Below are 8,679 nucleotides of genomic sequence, written 5' to 3' on the forward strand. Positions count from 1 at the left end.
GGCATTGTGAGGTGCATGGCAGGGAGTCCTTTTCTTTATACAACACATCAGGATTTCTTCTCGTTTCATTCATATACGCAGAAAGAGAAGAATGACTAGTTAAATATTTCTTTGCAGGCACTAAGTAAATCTGTTTTTTGTAGACCCTGTGAGAATGATAAATGTCTCTCATGGAGATGCTGAAGAAATGAAGCTGGCACACACTTTAAAGATACATGCAAGCTTCCTGAGAAATTCTGGGTATGTAGGCTTAAGCAGCGAGTGAAAATTTGTACGAAGGTTGGGAATTGAACCCGGGTCTCCTGCATGCTAGTCAGCGCTTTACACAAGTGCGTGGATTACTCTGGCATGCTCCCTGCTCAATCCAAATTATCACTGCCACCCCAGTTTACTTTAAATTCCCCCTTGCCGAGGCTCTTCATGTTGTGGAATAGCACCTCAGTATTGAACGTAAATAAGGGATCCAGCCTGAAAGGCAGTTGCAGGTACATATGCAAATGGAATGACTTAATGTCAGAGACTTTACAGGTCTTCCAGTGCTGAAGTAAGCAGTGAAGAGAATCTAACAGCATTTTTTAATGACTTTTTCAGCATTTAACTGTACAATTTCTTTATTTTACTATCATGATTTTGGTCTTAAACCTTGTACTTTATAAAGGCTTAAGACTGAAATCATGTTAGTAACATAAAATACCATTTGAACATTATTACATGACTGAGGCCCCAAAATATGAAAAGCTTAGAACAGCATCTACCTGTTGTTAGATATAGTGCATTTGTCAGTAGCCTATCATTATACTTGCAAACACTGCATCAATTCTAAAAAACGCGCACTATGCATATTAAATTATAATAGGTATCCTTCAACACAACCCTTGTCCAAGGAACATTAATATTGTAAAAGTATGTGTAATCTTGTATTGTAAGATACTGTCCAATATCACATCTGGTACATTTGTGCCACTGATGCAATCAAATGGATGAAATAAACAATATAGAGCAGTAATATATTTACAGTACGAATAACTGTTCGCTGAAGACAAGAAATACAACCATAACAACATGGGCACACCTATCCAGTTTATAGACACAGTTACCAAGACTGCAAACGCATAAATTATTAATTGCTGTTCTAAAGGAAACAAGTTATAAGCCATCACGCATTCGTATTTGTGGGCATAGTACATAAACAGTAACCCCAAAGTGAACAGAAATCGCGTCAGGTGCAGAACACACTTCAAACAAGTACATAGTCAGGAGCGTAATTTTGCAACCAGTAACACATTAGCACGTTAATAAAGTTGTCAGAAAACAAATTTCCGATCGATAAAGATTCACTGCACTAAAATAAGTAACTGACACACGACCTATGTGTGGTTGGAAAACTTTAAATAAATCAAAAACACTTTGGAGACGTGATTAAAGAAAGAAATATTACATAACATATCGTATCCACTAATTTACGGGACCGCGCAAATCTTTTCTACACGTAAATGTAACACAATTTGTTTAGCTATGTTGGTGATATACGACTTTCGGAACGTAAAACGCACGCCAAGGACATGAGACGAGTCGTGAGGGAGGATTATTGACCTTTGTACCTAGTCAGCTGTTCTCAAACGAGCCATCTAACGTAAGGAGCTGAACTACAGAGGTCTCGGCGCATCGTCTCGCCGCGCCTCGTCATAACTGGGGAACACATTTTCTGCATCAGGTATGGAATACAGGATAAAGATGCCGTTAAGAATCAGTGGTCGACTATATTTTTTACTGTAAAATATTTCAGTTGAGACGGATTTGCTCGAACTTGGGCTTACAATCTGTGGCGTTGATTATTCTCGAATAGTATGCGTTCCCGAGGTGGCCATAAGTATCCCAGAAAGCGGGTGTAACATTAAGATCATACTTCACAGGATCATTTCTGTAGTATGTCTTCAACTCTCTCTAGTTCAATACTGGAGTAGACGCAACCACGATGATGAGTGGTAGCACTTTCCTTGAGCGTGAGGCATGCAGAATGGGATTCGTAGGATCTCATCTGCAATCGATGATCGTTCACCACGCCTTCCGGGGCGTGGGAAGGGAATAGTGCTTTCCGAGTGGTTTTTTTTCTCTGTAATGAATCATAGCTGTTGGTTTCATAGACTACTGTTAGGTATGGATAAGATAATGTATGTAGTGCGCGTACTTCTCGATGGTGTCTCAGGCTCATTGCATCGAAATGTAGTGTTTCGCGTTAGAGGCCGAGCTACACATATCAAGAATTTAGATTATGTCATCGGGATGGTACAGTTCTTTCAATTCGAGAGTCATTAAACGATGACTACTGTAGTGTCAGACGTGTTGCACACAGTGTCATTTCATCGTCGAAGTGAATGGAGAGAGACATCAACATTTTAGCAGCTCGAATTCCAGCGATCTTCACTTCTAGACGAGAAGCGAAGAAAATGTGGGTGCGCTGTTCTTAAGACTGAGGATACGAACAGCACTGGCACAAAGACGAAAGCTGACCCACCTTATTTACTTATACAGAAGTGGAAATTACAATTACAAATAGAATTTTTTTCCGTTTGTAAGACATCTGTGATGTAATAGACAAATTAGTTTTCAGGTAGAAATAATGTTAATGTTAAAAATTCGTCTGTAATCGTCGAAGTATTATTAAATATGTATAATTTCTTATGATTACGTGCATGGAGAACGCAGTGACACACTCGATTTGTCGAACAGTGTCTATACTAGGGACCACAGAGATCATTTAGTACGGAAACTTCCTAGAAGAATGTGTAATTTGTAGAATTCCGATTTTCCTGCCATTACAAGATTTATAAAATTCGTGCTCTTCCAGCAGTGTATATGACTGGTTTGCAAAATCAGGTTGTCCTGAATTCATCAAAAATGCATGTCTACGAGGGTTAATGCTATACGTCGGCGGCCTATGTTTTGGGTACCACAGACTAGCAGAATTCAGCTGTATGCTTAGGGCTTACCTTCTGACAGCTGCTAGTGCTCCGTGCTAATGAGGCATTTCACGGTTTTCTTGGATTTTGCTGATGGGACGGATACATTCATGTTCTTCGCCAGTCGTCTCATCTCAAACTAATGCTTAGCAACGATGTGGGTCGCTGCAGAGACTCCTGTATTGTTGAGAGCTGCTTCACATTGCTGTATGTTGTTTACTCTAAGAGGATAAATTATCATCGCACAATTAAGCAAACTAACCAGCGATAATAGCAGAGGCTGGGACGACCGGGGCAGATGCACCCGAGGATAATGTGCATCTGGAGTTTGGAAATAGAATAAATTAAAATGGGAAGAAAACGTTGATAATTTTGTTGTAGGAGACAGAAGTGACGCTCTTGTGCACTGCAAGGTATGTGGTTGTCACGCGTAATTTTGTAAAGCTGTCAAAGTGCTTCCACGCCAGCCGCCAGAGGCGCTGCATACCATTATGACGTTTGTGCGCTTACTTCATTCCGTTATTAATTAGTTGCGGAGTTAAATTTGATTATTGAATGTTCTAGTTGTCGGTTCTGCCCTACTTTCATGTAAAACGCCTCGATATAGTTTATTAATGAAACACATCCTATAATTAATGACATTACATATAGACGTACCATACCTTTTAAAGTCCAAAGCAGTGAGGTACAAAATTTTGAAGATCACCAACAATAAAATCCCTAATTTACCCGTGTTCTGGACGTTGACTAAACTGTACTTGTCATTTTTTAGTTTATGTGTAGCTGTGAAGTCCGTAGTCCGTTTGAAATAGCTTGATAGTAGACGTCTTGTCACATGAGCTACGGTGTGGCCGCCGGCTACCGCTCGGTTATAGGTAAATGCGAACACGCCAATTCACTTCACAAATGCTGTTGGTGTGTAGAGCGGAGCAATGTTGGGGAGGTATGTCGGAAATGAGAGAGACTCTGTCGACGGCTAATTTTAAATGATCGATGACTGAACTGCGGTAGACGACGCGTTTTGTAGCGTTGAATTTAAACTCGTGTCCTAAGCTAACCACAACATCGTGACGTGCAATTTATCCGAGAAAGTTGAGGTCAACAATATGCAGCAGAACTAACATCACGATCGCCTTGTTCCCGGCGGTTAAAGCTAATCTCCACAAGCAAGCTCAACACAGAATAATAATAACTTCAGTTGCAGCGATAAAAGCAAATTGTAATTTCTTGCCATCATTCACTGCAGTAGCAAGCGGCGCAGGTGACGTCAGAATGAACCCAACCAGCGCTCAGTAGCCTGCATTTGCCATAATGTATTGTGTTGTAATTGCGCTTACGAATGAAAACAACGTTGTTTACGGTAGTGTGAATTTTTACTAGTGTTGCAATTGAGTTCAGGGTTACGCCGTAATTACTAGTGTATTGAGCGATTTTGAGAGTAAGTTTTTAATTGAAAAATAATAGTTTGCTGCACGATCGTCAATTGTGGTAATCACAGCAAACAACGAAGTGTGTTAATAAATAGGTTTCACATATTTCCTAAAAACTATGAAGCCTAACGAAAATGAATAAGTGCTTGGAAATGTACATATTTGTTTTCAGTTGAAAATGCTTGTGTCTGCTCAATACGTTTTACTGATTCGCATTATGAAAGGGATTAGAAAAGTGAACTGTTGAATATTCCTTCGAAATGCAAGCTGTAAACTGATGATGTTCCAACTGTAAATCTATCATCTGGTGCTGTTTAGGTCATAGTAATGAGCATAATAATGAGGGATATATTTGTGCACAGAAAAGGAAGCTACCAAAAGAAGTACAAGATACGTTACAAGCAAATGTATTACTAGCTAATGAAGAAATTACTACTAGATAAATAAAAACTGACGTAGCTGTAAATGTGACAATGCCTGATTACGCCAACAATTAGAAATTATGGAAATAGAAGTAAAAGACCTTTGCTAAAAGAATGTGGACTTACAGGATCGTCTCGCTCATAGCTCTGAGTTACTGAAATTAAAACAATGTTCGAAAAGTGGTTCAGGGCTCTTTTTCTCACTGTCAACAACAATTGGTTATGAAAGAACGGTGTACTAACAGGTCATCGGAAGATATTGAAAGGCTGCGACTCTAATTGTGTGATTGCGACTTTACGTTTCTTACCTGATAAAACGTTATCTTTTCTCAGAGACGCATTGAAGTATCCTCTTCCTAGTGCAGTCACTATTAAAAATAAGGCTCAGGTAAGTTAGATTTCCACTAGGTTTCATGGAATTAAGTCTCAGTGTTTTTGAAAAGTCAGTCAACGCTACAAACAAAATTTGAAACAGATGTAGTTCGGAAGCTTTACAGTAGCATTTCACCGACCACAGAAAAAAAGCCCAACTAATATAAAGCTTAATAATAATACACTAAAACCTTGAAAATCTCGATTACATTCATACCTGTGTATGAGATAAAAATTAATGTGCTGTTTGGCCACAAGCTTCAATGCAGTGCGATGTGGCGGGAGAGTTTCACGGCGACATCACGACTCATAGCCCGCCTGCACGTCCCCCTAGCGCAATTCTACACACATCGCAAAGAGTTTTGCATCACCCCGGTTCGGAGCACTCCTGAAGGTAGACATTGGCTGTGGATATTGTGTCACAGACACAGTCCCTTTGACTGTTCAGAGATGTCACTAAACCCGCCCAAAGATGTAAACAGCCATGCATTAGCAGAGCCTATTAGACGGAGGGGGTCCGACAGCCGATCAGTTCCAGTCATTCCGCCAGGAATGAGATACACGGCTAGTGTTGTCTGTGGTTCAGCCATGCCTAGACTGCCAATACTGCGGTTGGATCACATCCACATTGTTACTTTGTGCCAGGAAGGGCTCTCAACAAGGGAAGTGTCCAGGCGTCTCAGAGTGAACCATAGCGATGTTCGGACACGGAGGAGAAACAGGGAGACAGGAACTGTGTATGACACGCCTCGCTCAGGCCGCCCAAGGGCTACTACAGCAGTGGATGACCGCTACGTACGGATTATGGCTCGGAGGAACCCTGACAGCAACGCCACCATATTGAATAATGCTTTTTTTTTTTTTTTTCCAGCCAGCGGACGTCGTGTTACGACTCAAACTGTGCGCAATAGGCTGCATGATGCGCAACTTCACTCCCGACTCCCAGCACCATGCAGTACGGTACAGATGAGCCTAACAACATGCCGAATGGACCGCTCAGGATTGGCATCACGTTCTCTTCACCGATGAGTGTCGCATATGCCTTCAACCAGACAATCGTCGGGGGCGAGTGTGGAGGCAAACCGGTCAGGCTGAACGCCTTAGACACACTGTCCATTGAGTGCAAGAAGGCGGAAGTTCCCTGCTGTTTTGGAGTGGAATTATGTGAGGCAGACGTACGCCGCTGGTGGTCATGGAAGGCGCCGTAACGGCTGTACGATACGTGAATGCCATCCTCCAACCAATAGTGCAACCATATTGGCGAGACATTCGTCTTCATGGACGACAAATCGTGCACATCTTGTGAATGACTTCGTTCAGGGTAACGACATCTAAAGTGCCCAGCACGTATGGGATAGATTGAAAAGGGTTGTTTATGGATGACGTGATCCACCTACCACTCTGAGGGATCTACGCCGAATAGCTGTTGAGCAGTGGGACAATCTGGGCCAACAGTGCCTTCATGAACTTGTGGAAATAATGCCATGACGAATACAGACATGCATCAGTGCAAGAGGACGTGCTACTGGGTATTAGAGGTACCGGTGTGTACAGCAATCTGGACCTTTGAAGGTCTCGCTGTTTGGTGGTACAACGTGAAATGTGTGCTTTTCATGAGCAATAAAAAGGGCGGAAATGATGTTTATGATGATCTCTATTCCAATTTTCTGTACAGGTACCGGAACTCCCGGGACTGAGGTAATGCAAAACTTTTTTTTTTTTATGTGTGTATAAAGTTGCAGTGGCAAGAAAAACGTTTCTGAAGAAGAGAAATTTGTTAATGTCGAATATAGATTTAAAGGTTAGAAAGTGTTTTCTGAATATGTATTTGCCTGGAGTGTAGTCATGTATTTGGAAGTGTAACAGATGTTGCAAGGCTGTGGATGAGTGTCGTATAAAATAGTGTGACAAAAAATCAAGTCGCAATTAAAATTTAATCTGTATAGATGCTGAAGAGGCTAACAGCTGGGCTGTACCGAGTGTGGTGGGAGTAGGGCCCCACCAAGGGAGCGAAAATTGACTGGAAAGAAAAAACAACAAAGTAAAACTGTTTAAGAACCAACTGGGAGTAGTACGTGAATTCTCCTAACCATATCCCTGCCAACGAAAAGAAGGCCTTTCCTCAGCGTGCGACTGTAAATGGTCGCTGTTGTGATTTCGCCCAAGTAGCATCACTTCTTTAACTGACTTCGTCCGAACAGACGTCTGTCACGTAGACAGTTTATGTGGTAACAGTGCGCTTGGTTCACTCAGCTGCTCCCTACACATTCACTCATGTTTAACAAAGAAGTTTGCTGCTACTTCGCTGTGGTATTGTAGAATCTCAAAGGTTACTGAGCAGGTGCTGAAACAAAATAATATGCTCCTTCACAGAAGGCTTCTGATTTCTGCCGACTGAGAACTGGAGCGAGGCACGGGAATGGAAACAAGCAAAAAATGGATGTGATATGTAATTATCTTGCGCACGTTCTTACGCTGCACCGAAGAGTCAGTTGGTACGCTCTCATGAGACACTGCGATATAAAGCCGCGTCCACACTAGGCATGGGCAAATTTTTAAAAGTACCGATATACATCGTTCGACATGTACAGGGTGGACATTAATAAACGACAAACAGATTCCTGATTGGAAATGGAGGAAAAAAGGCCTGACAAATGAAAGTGCTGCAACCACGTGCCTTGTGTGTTGCAGGCTGTGTGATTGACGCAGCATACTGTAAGTAGGGTGGCCAATTGTCCGGTTGTAGAATGGCCCAACCCGACGTCAAAACTCCCGTTTTCAGGCTCCCTTAAATTAGGCTAATTTCACATTTACTGATTTCATTTTTAATTTTTTTACAGGAACCAGATAATGGAATGGAGTCAGTTAAACTTTTCAATTTAATTATTCTTTGTTTTCAATATTTTGTATTAGATTGTGTCACAAGTTGGAAGCATTCTGGATTTGTCACAAGAAATTCCAACGTATTTTAATATAAGTCTGCATGTTTATTTGTTTGACAAAGTATGTCAAAGGGTTCAAAGAGGCTTTGTATTTTTGTTACAGTGCACAGAATGACATCTTGCCATTCATCAAGGACTTACGAGACCCAAACATTTCAAACAAATGGATGACATTTTTTAAGAGATGCAAAGCACATAATTTGCCGAAAGTTGTTCAACATGTACTAGCAGTGTCACCGTCCAGTGCGTTTGTGGAGTGGATTTTCAGTGTGATGCTAAACATCTGGAGCAATGAAAGAAACAGATTGAGAGTGAAAATTGTGAATGTTGAACTATTTGTGAATTTTGACTAGTGTCAGAAATGTGCTGAATTTGCTAAATTTGTTAAATCCAACAATGGGAAGAAATTGCTAAAGCTGTGAACTAAGAAAATAAGTATAAGTTCAAAATATAACTAGTAAAGAAACCAGAGGCTCACAGAAATGTGTGGATTCACAGTATTAACAGTGAGTATCATTTTAAATAAATACACGCTTCCTGTTGTACCAGCTAT

General features: G+C 41.1%; 1 non-coding gene across 1 annotated transcript; it reads left to right on the forward strand.

The window, feature by feature from the left end:
• The first annotated feature begins 1,896 nt into the window (after nt 1-1,896).
• Nucleotides 1,897-2,104, forward strand: LOC126254362 (small nucleolar RNA U3). The gene has a single exon (XR_007546061.1). It is a non-coding gene; the product is annotated as a small nucleolar RNA U3 (small nucleolar RNA).
• Nucleotides 2,105-8,679: the final 6,575 nt, after the last annotated feature.

Source organism: Schistocerca nitens, chromosome 4, assembly GCF_023898315.1.
Source record: "Schistocerca nitens isolate TAMUIC-IGC-003100 chromosome 4, iqSchNite1.1, whole genome shotgun sequence".
Classification (NCBI taxonomy): Eukaryota; Metazoa; Arthropoda; class Insecta; order Orthoptera; family Acrididae; genus Schistocerca; species Schistocerca nitens.